Source organism: Chenopodium quinoa, unplaced genomic scaffold (genome assembly GCF_001683475.1).
Source record: "Chenopodium quinoa cultivar QQ74 unplaced genomic scaffold, ASM168347v1, whole genome shotgun sequence".
Classification (NCBI taxonomy): domain Eukaryota; kingdom Viridiplantae; phylum Streptophyta; class Magnoliopsida; order Caryophyllales; family Amaranthaceae; genus Chenopodium; species Chenopodium quinoa.
The window spans coordinates 4,995,689-5,005,803 of NW_018743197.1; the positions used below are offsets into that span (position 1 = coordinate 4,995,689).

General features: G+C 33.5%; 1 long non-coding RNA gene across 4 annotated transcripts; it reads left to right on the plus strand.

Annotated features, from left to right (window-relative positions):
* Window positions 1-2,691: 2,691 nt before the first annotated feature.
* On the plus strand, window positions 2,692-5,751 carry LOC110733218. Of its 4 annotated transcripts, none has more exons than XR_002513619.1 (5): window positions 2,692-2,876; window positions 3,903-3,994; window positions 4,839-5,117; window positions 5,230-5,274; window positions 5,492-5,751. It is a non-coding gene; the product is annotated as an uncharacterized LOC110733218 (long non-coding RNA). The 4 variants fall into 4 exon arrangements; XR_002513617.1 differs by lacking the exon at window positions 2,692-2,876 and having other exon boundaries at window positions 3,808-3,994; window positions 4,839-4,887; window positions 5,011-5,117; XR_002513616.1 differs by lacking the exon at window positions 2,692-2,876 and having other exon boundaries at window positions 3,808-3,994.
* The last annotated feature ends 4,364 nt before the right edge of the window (window positions 5,752-10,115 follow it).

The window sequence follows — 10,115 nt, forward strand, 5'->3', positions numbered from 1 at the left end:
TTTGGTTTCGACGCTCTAAGCTCGAATTCCCGACGTCTAAATATTAATTACTCGGTTGACTTATTAATTAATTCGTCGCTTCGGTTCGTTAGTTGCTTGGGTGTGACCCGAAGAGTTCAGTCAAGATTAACCTGTAATATTATTTATGCATTAATATTACTGATCGAAAGCAGCCTCCACCCAGGCATTCCGATAACTTGACCTTACTGAATATATTAGCTTTCTAATAATTCTGAACCCACTAACGGAATAGTACACTTGTTCGAATGACACCATTCCTTTCATATTGGTTAGTCAAAGAAGGTCCATGGTTAATTGTCCGGATGCACCGCACGGAAGCCTTACCTTTTGAAGGGTTGGCACGAGTGGATGGGACACCGCGAGTTAAAGAAAAACTCGCTTCCATGATTTTGTGAATTCAACATTCTCGGATGTACCCTTTGTTGCACAGAGCGCTCAATCAGGTTGATGGAGCATGAATTCCTAGAGGGTTATGTCCATATGTAGAACACATATGGGTTTCAAAAAACTGAGAAAAACTCAATCAGGAAGTAGGATCGAGCAAACAGTGCTAAAAACTGGTCAAAATTAGAACGCATATTTCTTGCTCGGTATTGGAAGAAATTTGGTTCTGTCGCCTGGCGACAAAGTCAAATAGTCGACGACAGACTCTATTTTCTGGACGCCAGTTCCTACATGGCAGCAGCTTTCTGTGCTCGATAAAATTTTCCAGTTTCGCGCAGCATTATTTCGATCCTAGTTGTGAAAGATATTCCTCAAATTTCCTACGTGTAAAAATCCTATGTTTTTAACTCATTACAGATGGTCTTTCCAATGAGTTTTTTTTTTATGCATATGACAATAATGTTAATCAAAATTACGCACATGAAATACTTAGAACTTTTCGAGTCTCATCCACTCATTCTAAATCATTGCCAAAATAAATTTTAGGAATTAAAATAGAAATCCTCCCCATTGGACTCGCCAAAAATTGTAGGGAATATTTCAAGCATTACCCCAAACTTGAACCCCACTGTGATCATACACTAAAGTACGGTGGCGTCCAAAGGGAAAGAAGATAAAGCAAAAGAGTCGCTTACAAGTTTTAGGAACTTGTAAACCGTTCACATGGTGAAGGTTACACCCCTTAACGATCCAGGAGATCGTTAACTCCAATAGGTCTGGAAGCATGAATGGAAGTTCGGGGATGAACGTACAAATCCAACCTAAAAGAGATTGAACCTGCCCTAATAATAGGCCTCTACTTTATTCTGATCGTATTCATGTGCGCTTTCTGACTAACATGCAATGAATAAGGTTTACCCTAAACATGTTTATCTATGTTGGTTGAATATTAATGCACAAATAAAACTATTATAGGCGACCACTTGAATTATAATCAAATTAACCCTAAACAAGATTATTAATAATCTTATTAAGTGTAATTACAAGTAACAAATTCCCTTTAAACATGCATAAAAGGCGTGATCAATCAATAACAATAAATATCTAATCAAGAAACATGATAATAATAATAATCATAATAATAATGATAATAATCAAAATAAAAATGTTAAAGCATAATAATAGCAAGACCCTAGGCATGATACTAACAAGATTAATAACAAACCCTAGCATGTCACTAAGCAATAAAATTCAAAGCTTTAACCCAGGCATGATACTAACATGAATATTAGGAAAATAATAGGAAGCATCGCAAGAATCACAATTGTCATATTTGATATTAGAAATTTTAATGGTTACCCTAAACATGATACTAGGAAGATCAAAATGCCCTAACATGACACTAGGAATCATAAAATCAACCTAGACATGATTTCTAGGAATCATAACAACAATGCAAACAATTAAAGCACTTACTTGGATGCCTTGTACCTCTTTCTAATAACAAAATACACGCATTAGTAACTTCAAGGAAAATATAAAACAAACAATTAAATTAAATATTTGAAATAGAGATTTGGGACCAAACCCTTAGAAATTAAAACCTTTCACTTCTAGGGCGAAGGCAACTTCGAATTTGGCTAGGTGTGTCTAGATCTTGTGAACGCGGAATTTTGTGTACAAAAGGCTAGTTTAGAAAAGAGAGAGAGAGAGAGAGAGTAATCAAGAGATTCTTGATGAGAATTGATGATTGAAAACGGAGGTTTTAGGAGGCTATTTATAGAGAAAATCAGCCGGATATGATAAAAAACAAATCAGAGTTTCGAAAAGAATAAAACACGACCGCATCGCCAAACGCGCGCCTGCCGCCAAACGACAGACCTGTCGTATGGCGCTGGAAATAATTTTCCACGCGTTTTCTTATTTTGATAAAATGTAACCGTACGAGAGGGCAAAATTGTATTTTCCTTAAAAACACTTCTTTTATTCTGATTAAAACTTTTAAAAGTCAACTGAAGTCAACTTATCAATGCTAATTAAATTAGGATTCAAAGGGACTTTCTAGAAGACTATAGTCAATCCTAATCGCATTAGGAACGATAAATCATATTAGGTCCTCCTCTAAATCATTGGGCCGCATATAAATATCAAACCGGGCCCAGTTTAGTAATTTGGCCGTAACTTCCTCATTATTCATCAGAATTGGGCATATAATATATCTAATACTACAAAATGCGTATCTTTTGGACGCTATTAGCTCCACGCTATAATAGGGGCGTCAACTAATTATTATAGCGTGCGTGATTTCTCGACACTTTTCTAAGTCTAAAGTTAATTTCGACTTTGGAAAGTGTCGAGAAATACTCACGGATTCAAATTTACTTTTTCTTTGTATATTACATTGCAGAATTTTCATTACTCATCGTCAATGTTAATCAAATACGTCCCTTTGTTCAGATCGATGATTTGAGGTAATTTCTTATTCCTAATTTCCTTTTAGAATTGAGTATTTTAAAGCATTTGAAGGGTTATGATTTTGAGTAATGTTTTGTTAAGAGATGGGTTTGGCTCCCGTCAAAGAATTTCGGAGTTTTGTTTATGCTTCTATTTGTACTACAAGGCTACAATTTTAGTCCAAATCTGAAATTAGTTGTTTATTTTATTCACTGCTTAAGATATGGGACGAGTCGGTCAATGATTTCTTTCACCTCTCTGCTTCTGTAGTTCCAAATCTACTTCATTAATAGCTAAATGAAATTCTATGTCGAACATTTTGTCTGTCAATTTTTATTAAGAATAGAAAATTGAACATAATTTGTATCAAGTATAAATCTTTTGTTTTTTTGTTTTGTTTTGTTTTTTTTTTTTTTTTTTTTTTTTTTTTTAACTTTTGAATTCTTTTTTTTTTTTTTTATTTAAGTCTGAATTTCTAGATTTTATGAATTTGTCTCAAGTTAAATCTTCTCTAAGATCTAAATGTATAGGATTTAACGAATGCTTTAAGTAATGGTTTTCTTGATAGTTATTGGAACAATTGAAATTTAAAATGAATATTGTTTGGTTTAGTTGTTAGTCACGCTAATATGCTCCTCGATGTGATGCTTAATTAAGAGTAGTGCATTTGATGACATTACTTAAAATATCCTCTTGGAGTAGTAGCAAATATGAAAATCATGAAGGATTTGTTAAATGGCAAATTGACAGAGGTTTGTTAATTATTGTTAAATGGCAAATTAATAGAGGCTTGTGAATTATTATTATTTTTGTAAAGGAGGGGGCTTGTTAATGATTATGGTTCTTATACAATATTAATCAATTAACTAGATCATTGAAAGATTATGAAAAAAGATTATCGATATTCATAATTAAGTCTAGAAGCCTTTTATGGTCACTGCCATCTTGCAGTTGTGGGAATAGATTAGAACATAGATATACCTCTTTTTTATACAATGTGAACTTCAGTTTATAACAACATTTCATTATGGTACTTATTTTAGTATGGATGACTACATCAAAGTATGTTTGACGGGGTCAAATTGAAAGACATATATCAAGTATATATATTATGTCTTATCTGCAATACTTAGAGGTAAGTTCTTTAAACCTTTAGTTCAAGTTTTTTTAGTGACATTTCTCTTTTCATGATCTTAAGTCTTTATTACAATACATGTTTATTTTTCAGAATTGGTTGTACACATCATAAGTCTTAATTGAGATATAATTTTCTACTCTTTTTTCATGAAAATTGGTTATTTCTGTCAGAGTGTGACTTCTAGCTTGTTAAAGATTACTCGATTGAAGTAAAGAATAAATATTGCATGATTTGAAGAGTTAAAAAGAAAACAATGCTCGACTTAGTGCTTTGTATGAATAATAAGAGATTGAACCAATTTAGTCATATTGATTATTACTTGTTGTCTTTCTCTACTCATTTGTATAACAAACTTTCTGCCTTTAAACATGCAAAATGGATAGAATTTTGATAGTGACTCTTTTACAATCCTTAAAATGGATAGAATTTTTCTTTTATCCTTGGAATCTTTCTTAATTTCCATCTCTTTTCCATTTTGTTATTAAAGTATATTATAGTATGTACAGATTTTCTAGTTTTCCTAAGCTTGAGGGAACTCTTCCATGTCGCTTAAACCGTTTTCTGCACTATGTGGTTGCATTTATAAATTGCATTTTTTCGATCTCTTTTATTTCTGAATTCGATTCGCTACTAGAATAAGTGTTATGTGGGCAATGTTATTTCTCTCTATGCTTCTGTCATTTATAATTATTTGCATTTGATTTCTGCTGGTATGATTGATTCTAAATTTTATTTTTGTTTTCAGAAAGATATTGTCAATATCCAATTAGTCTTCATTTTATATACCTCTGTTGACATAATGCTCTAATCTATTCTAATAGTGTATTTTATTCATTCTTAGTCACAACTCGGAAGGTCATTTTATTCATAGATGGAGAGTAATGCAAGAGGTGGCCATCTCTTACAACTCAACTATGCTATGCAACTTCTTAATTTGTTGCGTATAATATATAGCATGGCTAAAACTTATCTTCTTATTTTGATATTCACTTTTTTTTTTTATCTTTTTTTAGTCATTTTATAATGGCAGAAGCTTTTAATTATGTCACTATTATGGAGGTGGTACACGTTGTGGTGTGGGAACTCTCTTCATTTCCAAAAGTCAAAGAAGAGTGCATAGGTAAGATTATTATCACCTTTTGTAGCTCTTCATCAATGAAAGAGTTTGACCATTGTTGAAAATGTTGAGGAGTTTATTAATTTAAACAATGAGGCTCTCTACTTTCTTCCAGGAATTTGATGATTAGCAATCCAAGATGTAGGCATATTTTCTTAAGGTATGATACTTTGTATATAATTATATATATAATTTTGGTTAGCTGACTTATTGAACATGGCAATTGACTTGTAAGAATTATTTCATGTTTACACGTGCAATACGTTGCTTATTGTCATTCAATTTGGTACTTGTAAACCAAAAATGAAGTCAGTATACTTACTATATGTAATTTGCTTTAAGTACTCCCACTAATGCACCCTGTTTTTCATGTTCAGGTTCAAATGCACTAGTCTATAATCTGAACTTTTGCTTTATGCCCACCTACAATCTTATTAAGGAGCAGCTGGATTATTGGAGATTGATTGAAGATTTTTTTTTTTGTGTGTGAAGAAATGAGCTTGTCTGCTAGACAAGACGACAAATGTGCTGTTAAAATCCATAACTAATTTCTTAGAAACATTTTTGTGCTATTTTTTCTTGTATGAATATTCCAGTGTAAGGAAAGATATTAGTAAAGTTATATAATAAAATGAGATTTTTGTTTATTAATATATGATTTTTGAATTTTTCATAGCACAAGGATACTGAGTTGTCTTCAATTACCAGCCCTAATATATTATCAGTAAAAAAGCACTCATGAAAGCATTGATTATGCATAAATAAGAACTCTCAGACACTATTATGAAAGGAATTGTTTAATTGCATTAACGTTGAAAAGCGTCGCCAAAATTAAAACACAAGCAGGAAAGGGTGTCAATAAATTGGATATTAGGAACCAAGGATAATAAAAAGTGTCGCAAATGTTTTGTTGGTAGACATGAAAAAGCGTCGCAAAATTTGAGAAATTGCGCCAACCAGTTCAAATATGGACGCTTAGTATAAAAATTTGGACCCAAAACAGCGTCGAGATTCTCGACGCTGTTTGGTGTCATGCAAAATTCTCGACTCGCGTTTTTTCAACGCTTTTTGAAGGCGTCGAGAAAAAAATTCTCGACGCTTTTAAGCGTCCTAAATCAGCCTTAAAAGCGTCGCAAAAACAAGGAAATTGTAGTAGTATATCGTTGGAAAGCTCTTTTCGAACACGACCCAGCTACACTATTATTGGACCCTTGCTATGGACCAAACCAAACTAGATTGGTTGTTTTCTTAAAATAGGTTATCAAAAACAGAGAGAAAGAAAAGAAATAAAAACTAACCGCAACACTAGACTTTCAACACTTTCACTTCATTCGATTATGATTCGACGTGAAAGGTACTCATCACTGGGTTTGGTTTTGGGGAGACACAAATGGGTGTCTACACATACCATAAGACAAGATACACATAATTTCATTCTAAGGTTAAAGGCTTGGGTGTCTAAGGGTACCATATCTTAAGAAACGATGCACAAATCAATCACTCAACATGTTGACTCATGACATCGCTCTCTCAACATTTTGATGACGATATGGCTGGGATGATTGTTATTGATATCGGGATAGAAGCCTTGTGTTGGCAGCTCCTGGTCAATGAGCCAATCCCCAAAGGTTAAAGTGTGTTATGATTATGCATGATGCAATGTTACTTGTTTGGTTTTTACTTTTGTATAAAAGGAAGATATTATGGGTTCAAGTCTTGCTCTCTAACTAGAGCTTTTCCAAGTTGATTCCAGTGACAATCCATAGGCAGCCTAGTGTTGGAAACCTTGTACCATAACTAAGAACTAATCTTGTAACCTCTAAGTCCCCAACAGAGTCGCCACTGTAAGGAGGGTGATCCCATCGTAGGGGGGTCCTTCCTTAGATGTCCATGGCCATTTAAAGCCTAGGACTTTACACTTGTTAGGGTGTATTAAGATTTGAATTCCTGACTATTTGGGGGACCTTGAATTAGAATTGATTCTATCATCACGCTTTTTTGTAAGAAACAAGTATGAGTCACCAATGAGTTTTGGGAAAACCCATAAACCTCGTTCATGCCTTTCTCCCATGTGGAGTTCATGGGATATTTAGCACAAATCATAAGTTTACCCATGCCCAAATTGGTTTACATAATCCATAAATGAGTTCGGGAGAGAGGGTACTAAAATAATGTTCCCTTTAAAGGAGAATCGCCATTCTAGCCCTTGTGTGGCCTCTACTAGCTCTTCCTATTTTACATTTTCATCACCAAACAATATATGCAACGCGATACCTAATTTAGTTGATTTTATTTACAAGCATTAATCACGTAGGAATTACATTGCAAAGTCGTTATTCTTTATTTAAATCAAATTTGTGAAAGGAGCAAAAATAAACAAGATTCTCCTTGGCTTAGGTGATCAATCAATCAATTAATTATTCAATTATAATCTTATTTAACACAAGATACAACGTGGAATCGATTAATTAAATGTCCTTTTAAAGTGGTCAAACAACACTTTTTTATTGATTAAAGTTCTTTTAAACAAGAAAAGTAATTGTGATTTATCTAAGTGCTCGGGAATTTACCACTTCTCTTTGCTACATCTTCGTTTAGAACACTTATGGACTCCTTTTTGTTCGGTAACTGACAGGCTCAAGTCGTATTCACCTAATAAAAAATAAAACCTAAATCCACTAACTATGTGGATAGGGAAGAAGGGTCGAACCACAGGGAAACATTTCAATTTATTCCTAATTAATTAAAAGCAATCTAAATTATCAAGTAACCAAATTATTATAAAAAAAAGGTAATTAAACTACTAGAAGTGAGAGTAAGAAGGAAATAAAATAAGAGGTAAATCAATGAAGAAAAAGCCTAGGGCATAGGTTCACCCATAAACAATATTCCAGGGTAAATCATAATAAGCAATCATCAATGCATCAATTAATCAGATTATAAAGGGCTTTCGCTACGTATTACAATCACAGAGTTTAATTTACCGGTATTAAATCTCATCTCGAATCTCGAGTTAACAATTTATAAATTAGTCCGCCTATTGAAACTAAGCCTAAAGCCTAAACATCAATTCTCATCTCTCGAATCTCGAATCAATATTGCTAAACTCATACAATTAAATCTGGCCAAACCTAATTGCATAGCATTAAATCAATCAATAGGAAAATAATTAAGCATTGATAATCAACAATCACAAATTGTCCCTTCATATTATTATTAGATCCCCATAAACCCTAGAAATAAAACTACTCACACATAATTAAATCTAAACTTATCAAAGCAATAGAATAAAACATGTTGAAAGAATTAAAGAAAATAACTAAAATTAAAAGAGAAGAAATCGTTACCAAAAGTAATCTGAATTAAGGAATGGAATTAAGAACAAAGTTGAGAGAATTTTAGAGAGAGAAAATATTTTAAGTAGAGAGAGAAAGTCTAAAAGAGAAGGTAAAAATTACGTACTAAAATCGTACTTAAACATCTCTAAAACAATCCTAATTAAAAACTAAGATCTCGGCAATCAGGTGCCTCTAAAAACACGCGCCCGATCGGGCGCAAGCTTGCCCGATCAGGCCCGGTCTCTTCCTCGAGGCTTGGACTTCGATTGGGCTTGATTCTTCGGCCAAATCAGTATTTCCTCTTTGGGTCTTGAATACTTGGTCCAAATGCCCAGGTATCACACACCGAGCCCTTAATCACCGGCTCTAACCGGTCCTGGGCTTCAAAGATGGTCGTGTCTTATTAATGTTAGTAGTTGCTCCATGAAAAACCCAAAAAACGCTCCAAATGTGCAATTTTGTACAAAACTCAAGCAAAACTACAAAAACACTAGAAAACACCAATTAGTATTAAAAGTGGCTCTAAAGAGCCAAAAACACTACTAGTTATGACCAAAGGACGAGGGTAAAACACTATATAAATTAGACACATCAAACTCCCCCAAGCTAAACCTTTGCTTGTCCCTAAGCAAAGAGCTCATCAATGAACATATAAAACACGCTTCATCCCAAGTAAACAAAATCAAGCACAAACGATTCAAGGCAAATCTAATGAACATGCTTCAATGTCAATCAATCTCATTCATCTTATCATTCTTCCTCCCCAGCAATTGTCAAGTAGAGCAAACCACATGAGCATATAGAATTCAAGACTAGTGCTCACACACTCAACTCTCATTTATGTGGCGAGTAAAAGATGAACTCGATCTTTCTCCAACCAACCCCTTTATATGTGAACAATGCCCTCCCAACTCACACTCTCGTATGTTTAAAAAAATGTACACTCAACCTACTAGTCGACTCCAAATATGTCAAATCATAACTTGCATTGATAAACAACACTTTCACATTCATACAACTCTTATACACAAAGGTCGGAAAGTTTTTAAAGTTTGTAATGTAAGGCTAGGGTAAAGGGTAGGATAAATTTAGGAAAATGTGAGAGAAAAGCCATGCTTAAGGGAGCCATATCCTAACAAAACCCAAGGTCAAAAACAAGTAATGACCAAAACATCTCCAATCACAACTTAACTCCCCAAAAATTCACCAAGAAATCCCATACATAACAACAATCCCAACACTTACATATTCACTCACAAAGTATGATAATAGGAAATAGAGTGAATTAAAACAAACTTTGAACTAATTTTTTTTTTCTTTTTCTTTCTTTTTTTTTCAAACTTGAACTTTTTTTCTGAATTTTTTTTTCGTTTTTTTTCCTTGAGAAACCTTCACATAGAACATTTGAAACAATTTTTTTTTTCTTTGCTCTTTTTTTTCTTTTTATCTCACATTGGAAAATTTCAACTTTGAAACACAAACCATTAACATTTTTCCAATCATAATATCAAAAGAACAATCACTCTTCTTTTATTCCCACATTGTGCAAAAAAAAAAGTGTAACCACAACCCCCTCACCTCACAAACTAATAGCTTCCCCAAGCCAAGCTTGGGACTAGTAACCAATGGGGCTCATACATGCTTGTAATGTGGCTAAATAATC